Raw genomic sequence first — 14,758 nt, 5'->3', positions numbered from 1 at the left:
TATAATCTTCATCTAACTTTTCAAACACTGCTATACTTGAATATTAAAATAATAGCAAGTAGTGAAAGTATGATGATTATAGTTCTTCACTCCGTTACTTTAAAAATAAAATGCCAGCAGTGAGTTTCATTCCTGGCCTTGGTAAGAATTCTGACACTGGGCACCACCTCAAGAATGATCATCATCCTCATATGCTTCTCCATTGAATGACACCATCTTTCCTGAGCTGAATCAAAGTCCACTAGTTTTACTTGGTCCGTTTCATCAATCTCTTCTACTTCCTTCTTCTCAGGAGTTTTTCTAGCAAAGAGAGTTTATCAGGGGAGAGAAAGCCATTCTTGGGAAAGTGTAAACTCAATTCAGTTATTAGACAGCCCTTTTCATATAGTCTATGATAAATTGGCATGCCTTCGTTTAGCACACACCTGATGTCTTTATGCTTGACAATCTGACCTGGATGAGAAGTGATAACTATGGTTTGGTCATCAAGAGTAGTCTGCCTTTTGGAAGCCACACAAAATTTCAGCCATCTCCAAGTTCATTCACATGAGATGGTATTCTCCTGCTTAAGTAAAAATATGGTCCTTCTGATCTAAAGCGGTGATAATATCCTCTGTCTCCAATCCTGGTTCTTGGTTTCCTTCACCATGGAATATTATCTTCTGGCCATCTTTCACGCTTTTGTTAATATGAGATTCTACAGTTTTCTTCTGAAAATACTGATTGCTAACATTCTCATTTAACACTAGTGTCACAGTGAAGTCCAGTACAGAAATATTAATGTCAAAATTAGGGATAGATATGATGGAATGACAGTAAACAGTACCCTTTCACATCTATGCTCAACAATCAGAAATTTGTCATTGAATAGTTAAGAAAATTATAATCCATAATCTTAACCTTACTGCTCTTTATTTCATAAACAAATCATGCCAAAATCTGCTCAAATCTGTAGATAGATAGTCAGGGAAAACTGTTCTGTATCAACCTCTTAATCCTTTCTTTCAGTTAAACAACATAAAAAAGAATGTCACTTTTCTGAAGATTCCCAAGAAGTTGGAAGCAAGAAGATGGAAGCATCGCCTTTTGAGAAAAATCTATTCCAAAAAAAGTTCTTTCATTTTCAAGATTGTCATTAGACAAACTGTTGAAAATCAGTCTGCCCACATAACGTTGTCATCTGAAAGAGATGAATAAATTTAATTAATTCAAGCAATCAGTAGGATGTTTTGTCTACATGGTGAATCCAAATATCTGTGCATTTGAATGTTACTAAAATATCTGGAGAAAAAGTTGAACTTTTACAATTTTGACAAGAACGTATTTCCATTTGACAGAGTTAAGCTGTTCCACTTATCCCCCATTAAATTAAAAATCTGTCCTTACTTCATACTTCTTAGTAGTTTAAAGTTTGTGCATTTTCCCATATTTATAATTAATTTGCATATACTTTTACATAGAGCTATTTTAACTAACTTGATATATTCAGTCAATAGAGTCACATCAGATGTTTTAATACATAAACTAAGAAATTTAATTGATCAAGAAATATTCAAATCAAATTATATTGATGTCACACAACATAAGTCTACAGTATCTCCCTTCTTAGAACACCAAGTGGGGAGGAGATTTTGTCCCTGTATAGTTTAGTATGCCAAAAAATATTTTATAGTTTTTTAAAGATCCTGGAAATGCTGATAAAGTATCAGAATACTTGATCAGGAACAGCCATGAACTCTATTATGTTTTATGTGCCAGTTAGCTCTTAATGCATTTACATGTCTCAATACATTATTAAATAAATATATTGAAAAAAAATAAGACCATAGAGATATTCTTGAACAGTATGACAGGTCCAGAATTATTTGGGTTGAGAGTTGGATTCTGAATAAATCCCATAAGAGATGGAATGCTGTAGCTCAAGTTTTGTTTTTTTTTTTCCCTCATTTTAGAGGGAGATGTGTATTGAAAGGCTTCTTTCCCTCAGAGACGTGGTGAACATATTGGTTAAATGAGACACTCATTAATCAAGAACCTCGCCTGCCTTGGTATTAGGAATAGAGAATTTCCATTTACCCTTCGAGAAGCACTTCATTATCTAGTATTTGGTAAATAGTAAAGCTTGGTAAAGCTGATCTACAATATTTTGGCCACATGACACAAAGAGGGGCCTTACTGAAAAAGACCTGGATGCTGGGGATGATTGATGCCAGGATGAGCTGGTTGGATGACATCGACTCGACATAGTTTGAGCAAACTCCAGGAAATAGTGAAGGACAGGGAGCCTGGAGTGCTGCTGTCCATGGGGTTGCAAAGAGTGGGACATGGCTAAAGTAACTAAGAAACAATAGCCTCTCATGTCTAAAGGTAGGTTATTATTTTCTAAATGGCAAATAAATCTGTATTAAAATTCAAGTCATAAGGTAACCAACTGTCATGGTTTGCCTGGAATAGAGTGACTTCCGAGAGGCAGGGATTTCAGTCTGGGAAATTGCCCAACCAGCAAAGATGTTGGTCACCATATCTGTAGAATAGGTTCATTTTCTGAAGTCTTTTTTTTTAAATAATTTGCTAATTGGTTAATAGCTTTGATAATTTTGTTGTTTTTCCTTATAATATCAAGTTTGATCATGTTATTTCTGAATTTTTAAAATTCACTTAGTAAAATCTTAGAGGGAGACCAATATAGGACAAAGAAGCTACCATTAAAGGATTTCCCTTAAAAAAAGCCCTTTGTGGTTCAGAGGTAAGCCTGGGTTTCATGCCATTGTTAGGTTCATCAGTTATAGTCTGTACTTAAGGATAAAAGATTTCCTAATGTCTTCTGTGGAAAAATAGGATTCTCTTTCTTTATACACAAGTAGCCTTCCAAACCTTCATCCTTGGCTCTTTGAACAAAATAGGAGAGGAAGTTAGAAGCTTTTGCAGGAGCTGCAAGTTGGGTGAACATATCTAAGCTAAGGAAACCTTGATTTTAGGACCTCTAGTTTGGAATGAATAGATCATTTTTCTCTTTCTTCCTTTGGTACTTACTGAGTTGGAAATTTTCACCACGCATGATCTCTTGCAGCAGAAAGCAGTGTTAGTACCAACAAAAAGGGTATGAATGGAAATCAGTGACATGTGTCTGCCATTTTCTAGTCTAGATGGCCTGCACTCAATCTTCATGATTTTTGGTATTAAATCTGTCTACAATTCCCATTTACAGGTAACAGCTTTTACAAAGTTTTTTTTTTAAACTTTCAAAACATTCATAGTAATATAAAGACATCTATATCTCTGTATACTTACTTCAGACTTTAGGCAGTTCAAAAAATAATGATAAAACTTTGAAAAAAAGAGTCATTTTGGTAATAATGGTAACTTTCTTGTTCACTTTTTAATTTATTGGAGGCTGAATGAAGTTCAACTTTTAGCCTTTCATCTCTTTGCTTATTGTCTACTCTTGTTCTTTGTCCAGTTTTGTTTTGGTGTTAACATTTTTATCTCTCAGAATTTGTATACAGAAGATATTATTAACCCAGTTAGCATACTTGTTGCAAATAATTTTCCAAAAATGTCACTTGACTTTCATTTCATTATTATTTCTTACAAAATATTTAATTATATTTTCAAAGTTATTGATTTTTTTCCCTTAGTTATTTGTTTTTACTGTCACTTTTCTGCTTAGGGAGGGATGTAGGCATATTTCTTAATCATATCTTCAGTTCACTGGCGAAGAAATAAAATGAAGTAATTTTTTTTCAATGTTTTCTTATTTCTCTTGCATTTTCACTTATATGGCTCTAATCAAAGGATAGAACTTTTGAAGGATTGTCAAAATAGGCAAGAAATCAAAATTATTTACTAAATACAAAGTTGACTGCACCCTTCTTGACATCAATACCAAGCTCTTAGGTTTCTCTGGGAAATATGCCCTAAGGAGTATTTTGTTAATCTTTTTTTTTAAAGAGATAAACTGAAGCTTTATATCATAAAATACTATTAACCTGACAGATTTAAGTAGATCATTTTAGTCCTTTTCCCCTCCTCTCCTTGGAAAGTGGCAATCACATCGTCCTTATGCTTCTTTCTTGTCAAGCATATTTAATAACATGCTCAGAAGCAGATGGACACAAACACTTGATGTGAAATCAAAAAATGTAAGTCTTCTCAACTGAGAAATTCAGGTTAGTCATCGCAGAGTATGAACACTTGAATCCAGTCTCTTCCCATCTTTTTACATTAGAGCTGGGCCACTTAGCCTTCTCCCTATAGATTTAGTTTCATTTCACAATTTAATTTCAGGATTGGGGAGAAGGAAGAAAACACAAATCATAGAATTGACAAGAATGAGCATAAAATAAAAAAGATTGTAAACCATTTATAATGGTCTTCCTGCATCCAAAGTTAGTTACTGGATGCTTTACATATTCTCATGACAATCCTCAATGATAAATTAATTTGCATTGTACCCCTTTACAAGTGAAGAATTAGAGGTAAAAATGTGCCAAGGGGCATGGAGTAGCTTGTTTTTCATTTGGGGTATAACTGACATATAATATATTAATTTTCAGTTTACAACATGATTAGACATTGGTATACATTGTAAAGTGATCACCACAATATATCTAGGTAACTTAATCTGTTACTGTACTTAGTTACAAAAATTCTCTGCCTTTTATTTTCTTGAGGAACTGCTATACCGATTTCCATTGTGTCTACACTAGTTTACATTCCCACTAACAGTTCACAAGCATTTACTTTTCTGAACATTCTCCCCAGCACTCATCTATTTAGTGTTAACTGTTCTAAGAGGTATGAGATGATTATTATAGTCTTGATTTACATTTCTCTGATAGTGATGCTGAGCATCTTTTCTTGTGCCTGTTGACCATCTGTATGTTGTCTTCAGAAAAATGTCTTTCAGGTCTTCTGCCTATTTTTTAATTGGATTTTTTTTTCCCTACACTGAGATGTGTGAGTTCTTTATCTATTTTGGATATTAAGTCCTTCTCAGATATGTGATTTGAAAATAATCTCTCTTATTCAGTAGATTGCCTTTTCACTTTGTTCCTTTGCTGGGCAGAAGTGTTTTAGTTTGAACTTGTCCTTTTTTTTGCTTTTTATGCTAGATTTAAAAAAAATCACCAAGACCAATGTCAAAAAGTTTACTTCCTATGTCTTCTCAGAGTTCTTTGGTTTCAGGGTTGGTACTTGAATGTAAATTCAAGTCTCAGGTCCGTTTTGAGTTAACTTTTGTGTATGTATGGTGGTCCATATTAATTCTTCTGCATGTGGCTATCCAGTTATCTGAGTACCAGTTATTGAAGGGTCTGTCCTTTCCTCATTACATATTCTTGGCTCCTTTGTTATGAATTAATTGACCATGTATGTGTGCATTTATTTCTGGTCTCTTGTTCTGTTCTATGGACCTAATGTGTCTGTTTTCCTGCCAATATTTTACTGTTTTATCTACAAATCTTCTGACTTCCAGGCCAACCTTTGGAACCAGTTGGAGACATTAACCATTCTTACTGCCATTGTTGTTGACACCATATTTCCTTAGTAATAAGACTCATGTCACATTTCTGACTCCTTGAGTCCCTGCTTTATGCCAGATTAATCTAGAACAATAGATTTAACAATGTGTTAAATCACTTTAGCCATGTCCAACCCTTTGCGACCCCATGGCCTGTAGCCCATCAGGCTTCTCTGTCCGTGGGATTCTGCAGGCAAGAATACTGGAGTGGGTTGCTATGCCCTCCTCCAGGGGAATCTTCCTGACCCAGGGATTGAACCCTGGGTCAATCTCTTACATCTCCTGCATTGACAGTAGGGTTCTTTACCCCTCGCATCACCTGGTAAACCCCAGAATGATACTCTCCTCCCTATATTTCTGTTCTGGAAAGTGTCTAGATTTCCTAAGAACTATCAAAATGTTCTTTGCAACTGAGTCCTCATTATTCATCACTCAGCATCTTTTGTGGCTAATACTCTATTTGCAGACTTAGCCTCCATTGATAAACAGACAGCTCTTTGGACAATAAACACTCTGTACCTCAGATTCTCTACCCATGAGTTGAGACCTCATGAAGAACTGGCAGAAAGATTAAGAGAAACAGGATCCACAGAGCATGTAGTACAGTGCTTGTCACATAGTAAACACTACATAAATGCTTATCAGATTTTTTTAAAGCTCTTTTAAATTCCTGTTTCATTTATAATCAAGATTTCTCTGTTGCACAGTGCCTGAAGGTTGCATTTGGAATCAGCCTTTAATTCATCTTTGGAATCTTAAATGTGGCTTTTCCAGAGTTTTCCATTTACAAAGAGAACACATAGCCTTTATAAATGGACCTTAGACCCCACTGAGTTCACATATCTTTAATGGAGTTGTAAAGATTTTTTTCATTTTTTAAGAACACTTTTATAAAAATGAATAGCTTTGAATGGACTAAAACAGAAAATGTAGAATTAAAAATATTATATTTTATATTTGGCAAGGGTATATATTTCATAAAACTTTTATGGGATGTGTATGCATTAGGTTGCAATGTACGTTATATATTTTATTCTCACAGTCATTACAGTTTGAAATAAATGAGTCCATATTATTAAGTATTTAAATAGTATGTCTAGAGTGGCTTGAGAATCATTGGATTCTGTAATCTCACTGTCAAAAGAGACATAACAATCTATATATGTTCACAAAATTCAAAGCAATATTCAGTGAATAGTATTTTTCAGTTTTTTCTTTAAGAGCGCATAAACTTCTTTCTGTTTATTTACACCTTTTTAAATGTCATATTTGAGATTTGTATGGGAAAGAAGAACTGTAAACTGCTCCTAAATATTAAGGGTAGAAAACCAACATCCCAAGTACTACATTATATAAAACTTTAGCTGATATATACATGGGCTTCTCTGGTAGCTCAGCTGGTAAAGAATCTGCCTGCAGTGCAGGAGACCCTGGTTTGATCCCTGGGTCAGGAAGATCCCCTGGAGACGGGATAAGCTACCCACTCCAGTATTCGTGGGCTTCCCTGGTGGATCAGATGATGAAGAATCTGCCTGCAATGCAGGAGACCTGGGTTCCATCTCTGGGTTGGGGAGAGCCCCTGGAGAAGGGAACAGGTACCCACTCCAGTATTCTTGCCTGGAGAATCCCATGGACAGAGGAACCTGGTAGACCACAGTTCATGGGTGGCAAAGAGTCAGACATTATTGATTTAGTTCAATAAAATAAGTATTAGAGATCTTTGTTTTTAAAGCAAATTAAGAAAAATCTTAAAATTTACCTAGATTTTCTATGAATTACCTGTTCTTCAGCTAATCTAATTCTATTTGCCAGTTTCTCCTATAGAAGACATGTTAATTAAAATTCTGCTTTAAAATATTAACTTTCATAGTTTTCTTATTTTTCTTTCTTTTTTTTTTTCATTTATTTTTATTAGTTGGGGGCTAATTACTTCACAACATTGCAGTGGGTTTTGTCATACATTGACATGAATCAGCCATGGAGTTACATGTATTCCCCATCCCGATTCCCCCTCCCACCTGCCTCTCCACCTGATTCCTCTGGGTCTTCCCAGTGCACCAGGCCTGAGCACTTGTCTCATGCATCCCACCTGGGCTGGTGATCTGTTTCACTATAGATAATATATATGCTGTTCTCTCGAAACATCCCACCCTCGCCTTCTCCCACAGAGTCCAAAAGTTTGTTCTGTACATCTGTCTCTTTTTCTGTTTTGCATGTAGGGTTATCGTTACCATCTTTCTAAATTCCATATATATGTGTTAGTATGCTGTAATGTTCTTTATCTTTCTGGCTTACTTCACTCTGTATAATGGGCTCCAGTTTCATCCATCTCATTAGAACTGATTCAAATGAATTCTTTTTCATGGCTGAGTAATATTCCATGGTGTATATGTACCACAGCTTCCTTATCCATTCATCTGCTGATGGGCATCTAGATTGCTTTCATGTCCTGGTTATTATAAACAGTGCTGCGATGAACATTGGGGTGCATGTGTCTCTTTCAGATCTGGTTTCCTCAGTGTGTATGCCCAGAAGTGGGATTGCTGGGTCATATGGCAGTTCTATTTCCAGTTTTTAAAGAAATCTCCACACTGTTCTCCATAGTGGCTGTACTAGTTTGCATTCCCACCAATGGTGTAAGAGGGTTCCCTTTTCTCCACACCCTCTCCAGCATTTATTGCTTGTAGACTTTTGGATAGCAGCCATCCTGACGGGTGTGTAATGGTACCTCATTGTGGTTTTGATTTGCATTTCTCTGATAATGAGTGATGTTGAGCATCTTTTCATGTGTTTGTTAGCCATCTGTATGTCTTCCTTGGAGAAATGTCTGTTAAGTTCTTTGGCCCATTTTTTGATTGGGTCATTTATATTTTTGGAATTGAGCTTTAGGAGTTGCTTGTATATTTTTGATATTAATCCTTTGTCTGTTGCTTCGTTTGCTACTATTTTCTCCCAATCATCTGAGGGCTGTCTTTTCACCTTACTTATAGTTTCCTTCATTGTGCAAAAGCTTTTAAGTTTCATTAGGTCCCATTTGTTTATTTTTGCTTTTATTTCCAATATTCTGGGATGTGGGTCATAGAGGATCCTGCTGTGATTCATGTTGGAGCGTGTTTTGCCTATGTTTTCCTCTAGGAGTTTTTATAGTTTCTAGTCTTCCATTTAGATCTTTAATCTATTTTGAGTTTATTTTTGTGTATGGTGTTGAAAAGTGTTCTAGTTTCATTCTTTTACAAGTGGTTGACCAGTTTTCCAGCACCACTTGTTAAAGAGGTTGTCTTTTTTCCATTTATGGCCCAGGATGTGATCTATTCTGGAGAAGCTTCCGTGTGCACTTGAGAAAAAGGTGAAGTTGATTGTTTTGGGGTGAAATGTCCTATAGATATCAATTAGGTCTAGCTGGTCCATTGTGTCATTTAAGGTTTGTGTTTCCTTGTTAATTTTCTGTTTAGTTGATCTATCCATAGTTGTGAGTGGGGTATTAAAGTCTCCCACTATTATTGTGTTACTATTAATTTCCTCTTTCATACTCGTTAGCATTTGCCGTACATATTGCGGTGCTCCTATGTTGGATGCATATATATTTATAATTGTTATATCTTCTTCTTGGATTGATCCTTTGATCATTATGTAGTGTCCTTCTTTGTCTCTTTTCACATCCTTTATTTGAAAGGCTATTTTATCTGATATGAGTATTGCGGCTCCTGCTTTCTTTTGGTCTCCGTTTGCGTGGAATATTTTTTTCCAGCCCTTCACTTTTAGTCTGTATGTGTCTCTTGTTTTGAGGTGGGTCTCTTGTAGATAGCATATATAGGGGTCTTGTTTTTGTATCCATTCAGCCAATCTTTGTCTTTTGGTTGGGGCATTCAACCCATTTATATTTAAGGTAATTATTGATAGGTGTGGTCCCGTTGCCATTTACTTTGTTGTTTTGGGTTCACGTTTATACAACCTTTCTGCATTTCCTGTCTAGAGAAGATCCTTTAGCATTTGCTGAAGAGCTGGTTTGGTGGTGCTGAATTCTCTCAGCTTTTGCTTGTCTGTAAAGCTTTTGAATTCTCCTTCTTATCTGAATGAGATCCTTGCTGGGTACAGTAATCTAGGTTGTAGGTTATTCTCTTTCATTATTCTGAGTATGTCCTGCCATTCCCTTCTGGCCTGAAGGGTTTCTATTGATAGATCAGCTGTTATCCTTATGGGAATCCCTTTGTGTGTTATTTGTTGTTTCTCCCTTGCTGCTTTTAATATTTGTTCTTTGTGTTTGATCTTTGTTAATTTGATTAATATGTGTCTTGGGGTGTTTCACCTTGGGTTTATCCTGTTTGGGACTCTCTGGGTTTCTTGGACTTGGGTGGCTATTTTAGGGAAGTTTTCAGCTATTATCTCCTCGAGTATTTTCTCATGACCTTTCTTTTTGTCTTCTTCTTCTGGGACTCCTGTGATTCTAATGTTGGGGCATTTCACATTGTCCCAGAGGTCCCTGAGGTTGTCCTCATTTCTTTAGATTCTTTTTTCTTTTTTCCTCTCTGCTCTATTTATTTCCATCATTTTATCTTCTACCTCACTTATCCTTTCTTCTGTCTCTGTTATTCTACTCATGGTTCCCTCCAGAGTGTTTTTGATCTCATTTATTGCATTATTCATTTTTAATTGACTCTTTTTTATTTCTTCTAGGTCGTTATTAAACATTTCTTGCATCTTCTCAATCTTTGTCTCCAGGTTATTTATCTGTAACTCCATTTTGTTTTCAAGATTTTGGATCATTTTTATTATCATTATTCTAAATTCTTTTTCAGGTAGATTCCCTATCTCCTCCTCTTTTGTTTGACTTGGTGGGCTTTTTTCATGTTCCTTTACCTGTTGGGTATTTCTCTGCCTTTTCATCTTGTTTAGATTGCGGGCTTTCTGTATTCTGGAGGTCTGTGGTTCCTTTTTATTGTGGAGGTTTTACCCAGTGGGTGGGGTTGGACAATTGGCTTGTCAAGGTTTCCTGGTTAGGGGGCTTGCGTCAGTGTTCTGGTGTGTGGAACGAGATTTCTTCTCTCTGGAGTGCAATGGAGTGCCCAGTAATGAGTTTTGAGATGGGTCTATGTATTAGGTGTGAGCTTGGGCAGCCTGTATGTTGACGTTCAGGGCTATTTTCCTGCGTTTCTGGAGAATTTGCATGGTATGTCTTGCTCTAAAACTTATTGGCTCTTGGGTGGTGGTTGGTTTCAGTGTAGGTATGGAGGCTTTTGGACGGTCTCTTATTAATGTTACATGTAGTCAGGATCTTTCTGGTGTTCTCATGTTTTGGGCTTAAGTCTCCTGCCTCTGGATTTCAGTTTTATTCTTCCAGTAGCCTCAAGACTTCTCCAACTATACAGCACTGATAATAAAACTTCTAGGTTAATGGTGAAAAGATTCTCCACTGTGAGGGACACCCAGAGAGGTTCACAGAGTTACATGAAGAAGAGGAGAGGGAGGAGGGAGATAGAGATGAGCAGGAGGAGAAAAAGGGGACTCAAGAGGAGAGAGACAAATCTACGCAGTTATCTGTTCCCAAAGTGTTCACTGTAGCCCAGACATCCACAAAGATTCACAGAATTGGATTGGGAAAATGGGAAGAGAAGGGGAAAAGAGGAAATAGAGGTGTTCTGAGGTAGAAAATGGAAAGTCAAGATTGGGAGAGAGTAATCAACACACTCCAAATAAAAATGGGAACTGAATACTGGATTCTTAAATGTCCATAATTTATATCATATACTGAAAAACAAAGATTAAAAATCTAGAGTAGAGGTTAGACTCTTAAAAATACAATATTAAAAACAAAAACCAAAACACACAAAAAAATTTAGAAATATATATGAAGTTCAGTTTAAAAATAGGGCTTGTCTTTTTTTTTTTTTTTGCAAGGTTATAGTGTAATGAAAATGAAAATTAAGGAGTAGTAGAGGAGTAATAGAGGACTTTAAAAGGAAATAAGAGAAAAAGAAAAATAGAAAAAAGAAGAGAAAAAGAAAAAAACAAGAAAAAAAAATGTTTTCCTAATTAAAAAAATCATAAAAATCTATGAAAATGAAAGTTAAGGAGTTAATGGGGGAGTAATAGGGAATTTTAAAAGAAAATAAAAGAGAAAAAATAAGAAAAAAATTTTTTTTAATTAAAAATAAAAAAGTAAAAATATATCTAGGAATTTCTCTGGAGCTGTTGCAGTCAGTGTGGGTTCGGTTCAGTTTCAGATAGCTCCTCGTTCCAGCTTACACTTCTCGATATCTACAGGCCCCTTCTGGTGTAGTCGTTGTTATCTACAGGGATTTTAATCTGTTGCATGGTCCCTTCTGAAGCGGTTCCCTTTGTTTATTTGGCTTCTATTTGCTGGTCTCTTCAGTGCCTAATTTCTGCCCTGACACACGCAGGCGGAGGTGGTCTCTTATTCAGGTTGCTAGTTCCGTCGCGCTGCGGGGAGGGGCTGGCGCTGCTTTCCCCGTCTGCGCTGCTCAGGCTCGCGGCTGCTCTATATGGAGCGTGCCCTGCGCTGCGCGCGTGGTTCCAGCCCTCGGGTGTTCCACAAAAGCGCGGAACAAAAAGCTGCGCCTGCTTTTTGTGCCGTCCCTGTCAGAGCAGCTCAGGCAGCCAGGGGCTTGACGGGCGCATGCTCCCCGGGTGCGGCGTGCCTTCTGCCCTCCGTGTCCCCAGCCCCAGTCCCCCCCGCACCGGTCGGGTGCCTGCGCCCTGTGTCTTGCCGCGACCCTCCCAGCGGATGTCGACCATCCAGAATCTCAGGAGGTCTTTGGTAAGAAACTGGAGGCCTGTTTGCAGTGCGGTAGGGGCTGCGGTCCTTGGGGCCGAGCCTGCCCCTTTCCCCTCCCCGCTGCCTCCTGCCTCCTGCGGGGCTGGGTCGGTCTGCAGCCTTCGAGCTCTTCTCTGGACTTGCTCAGACCCTTTGTTCTGCGAACAGCCAGCAGTGTGTTCAGGCCAGTTAATTATCTCTCTCTCTCTTGCTATCCCACAGTTTAAGTTGATTAACTCACTAAAGCTCCCTCTGATTGTCCTCAGGGTACTCAGGCCCGTTCCTTACCCTAAGCAATGTCGCCCGCTCCTCTCCGTTCTGCCCCCACTTGCTGGTGGCGGGTGCCGGTGTCTGGGGTACTTTCCTGCTAGGAGTTGCTTTTAGGCACATAATCTGTGGGTTTTATTTATTTTTCCTCCCAGTCAGGTTGCCCTCCGAGATTCAAAAACTTCCCCCAGACCCGCCAGGGCAAGCGTTTCCTGATGTTTGGAAACTTCCTCTATTAAGACTCCCTTCCCTGGACGGATCTCCGTCGCTAGCTCTTTTGTCTCTCTTTTTATCTTTTATATTTTGTCCTACCTCCTTTCGAAGACAATGGGCTGCTTTTCTGGGCGCCTGATGACCTCAGCTAGCGATCAGAAGTTGTTTTGTGAAGTTTGACCTGCGTTCAATTATTCTTTCGATGAATTTGTAGGAAAGTGGTCTCCCCGTCCTATTCCTCCACCATCTTGGCTCCTCCCCTTATTTTTCTTTCTTTTTAATTCCTTCCGCTTATCTCTCTCCCTCCCTTCCTTGCTTCCTTCCTTCTTTATTTTTAGGAGATGGAGTCTTTCCTAGAAAATTGATATAAATCTTAAGTAGCTCCATGAAATGCAATTGGATATAGAGGATCAATGTTTTTAAGAGAGTCACATGTGATTGAACATATTCTTTAGGTTTTTCTAAGTATGGGAGAAACCTCTGTTTCTTTTAGAGATTATGATTTATAGAGAATAAGGAATAAAGTGAAACAATTTTGTACCTTTGAAACAGATGTAATTCCCATGAATTCCTTTCACAAAGCATAAAAAGATGATTAACCAAGCAAAATAATTGACCAATTCCTTTATCTAACTGTCTTGAATTGAAAAAAAAAATATTTGCAATTTAGCTCTATATTTTTATATGGATAAGTGTCTATTAGGAACTCAAGTACATTCATAAAAATAGTGTCCATGAAGTCTCAAGATGCTAAAACACTGTTGTCAGATTTTACTGTCTCTGAGAGTCTTGCCATGAAAGGTAAATTAATTTTAGTTATATGTAACTTAGGTATAATACTGTTTTTCCCCTCTTAAGTTGTAGAAACTGTGCAGTTGTTATAATTGATCTTGCCTAATTGAAACCTCCATTGAGTGTAGACCTTGTTAATCTAATTTAGATTATAAACCCAGTTAGTCTGGAGGGATTTTACAGACCTTGTTACATTCTTTTCACAGATTTTACTCCTCTCATTTCTTCTCTAGAGACATTTAGTCAATCGATGCTACCAAAAAAAAAAGGAAACAGTGACACCGGGTTTTGATGCACCTGGTTTTTTGTATACATGCTCCTCAACTGCAAGTAAGTTACCTGCAAGTGAATTTCTATCTTGCCTTTGTTATTCCATACTTAACCTGATCCTATCCCTTTGAATATCTTAATGGCACCTTGAAGAGGCAGTCACTTGCACATCCATTCAAGAGATTGTTTCCCCTACTCTGATTAAATACTGCATACAAGTGATTATTCCAGACACTACTTTTAACTCTTATTCTTCTTATTTAAATATGAAATATAAATTATGACAGTATTCTATTATTGAAATAGCTTTACCTATTGTGGCTTTCCAATTGGCGTGATTATGTACCTTGCTCGATGGCTAATATCTAAGCCATATCTGAATTTTGCATTAGATTTTAAGTTGGCTTTAAGTGTGGACATTTTGTTAGTAATTGATTGACTCATCTTCCTTGGGCAAATTGTCTCAGTCCTCACATAGCAGCATGGGGCATGAAACCTTGCTTTATGGAATTCACAATTAAGTGTCAATAAAATAGTTACACAAATAGTCTAATAGAAGGAGGACTGTGATGTGGACAAAAAGGTAGGTACCAAGAGTAACAGAATAACAAAACACCTTCCATCTTTCTGGTTTTCTTTCCGTCCTTGTCTTTGGCTCTGATACCCGTTATTGGGAATCAGGGGTCATGTGTGATAATAATTGCAGTGTCCCTGGCTTGCCATCCTCATTGTTAGCCTGTTTTGGCCTTTATCCAGTCTATTTGCATGTCCTCATCCCCCAAAGAAATCAACTCATTCTTTGTGAAGACAGTGCTAGCCATGTGCTCCTACACTGGTGTTAAGTACAGATCTCATCTCGAGAAGTCTTGATAGAGTAATTGAGGCAAAAACCATTATTGTTAAATCCAGAGTTTACCTTCTTG

At 37.4% G+C, this 14,758-nt stretch overlaps 1 long non-coding RNA gene and 1 pseudogene across 1 annotated transcript in view; one reads left to right on the top strand and one right to left on the bottom strand.

The window, feature by feature from the left end:
• Positions 1 to 14,758, top strand: part of LOC139032612 (uncharacterized) — a 1,302,716-nt gene that overhangs the window by 416,354 nt on the left and 871,604 nt on the right. The gene's annotated exons all lie outside the window — the stretch shown is intronic.
• On the bottom strand, positions 87 to 12,683 carry LOC110131881 (uncharacterized; annotated as a pseudogene).

The sequence above is a fragment of the Odocoileus virginianus genome, chromosome 32 (assembly GCF_023699985.2).
Source record: "Odocoileus virginianus isolate 20LAN1187 ecotype Illinois chromosome 32, Ovbor_1.2, whole genome shotgun sequence".
Classification (NCBI taxonomy): Eukaryota; Metazoa; Chordata; class Mammalia; order Artiodactyla; family Cervidae; genus Odocoileus; species Odocoileus virginianus.
The sequence above is the reverse complement of the archived record's forward strand: the minus strand, read 5'-3'. Positions and strand labels throughout refer to the sequence as shown.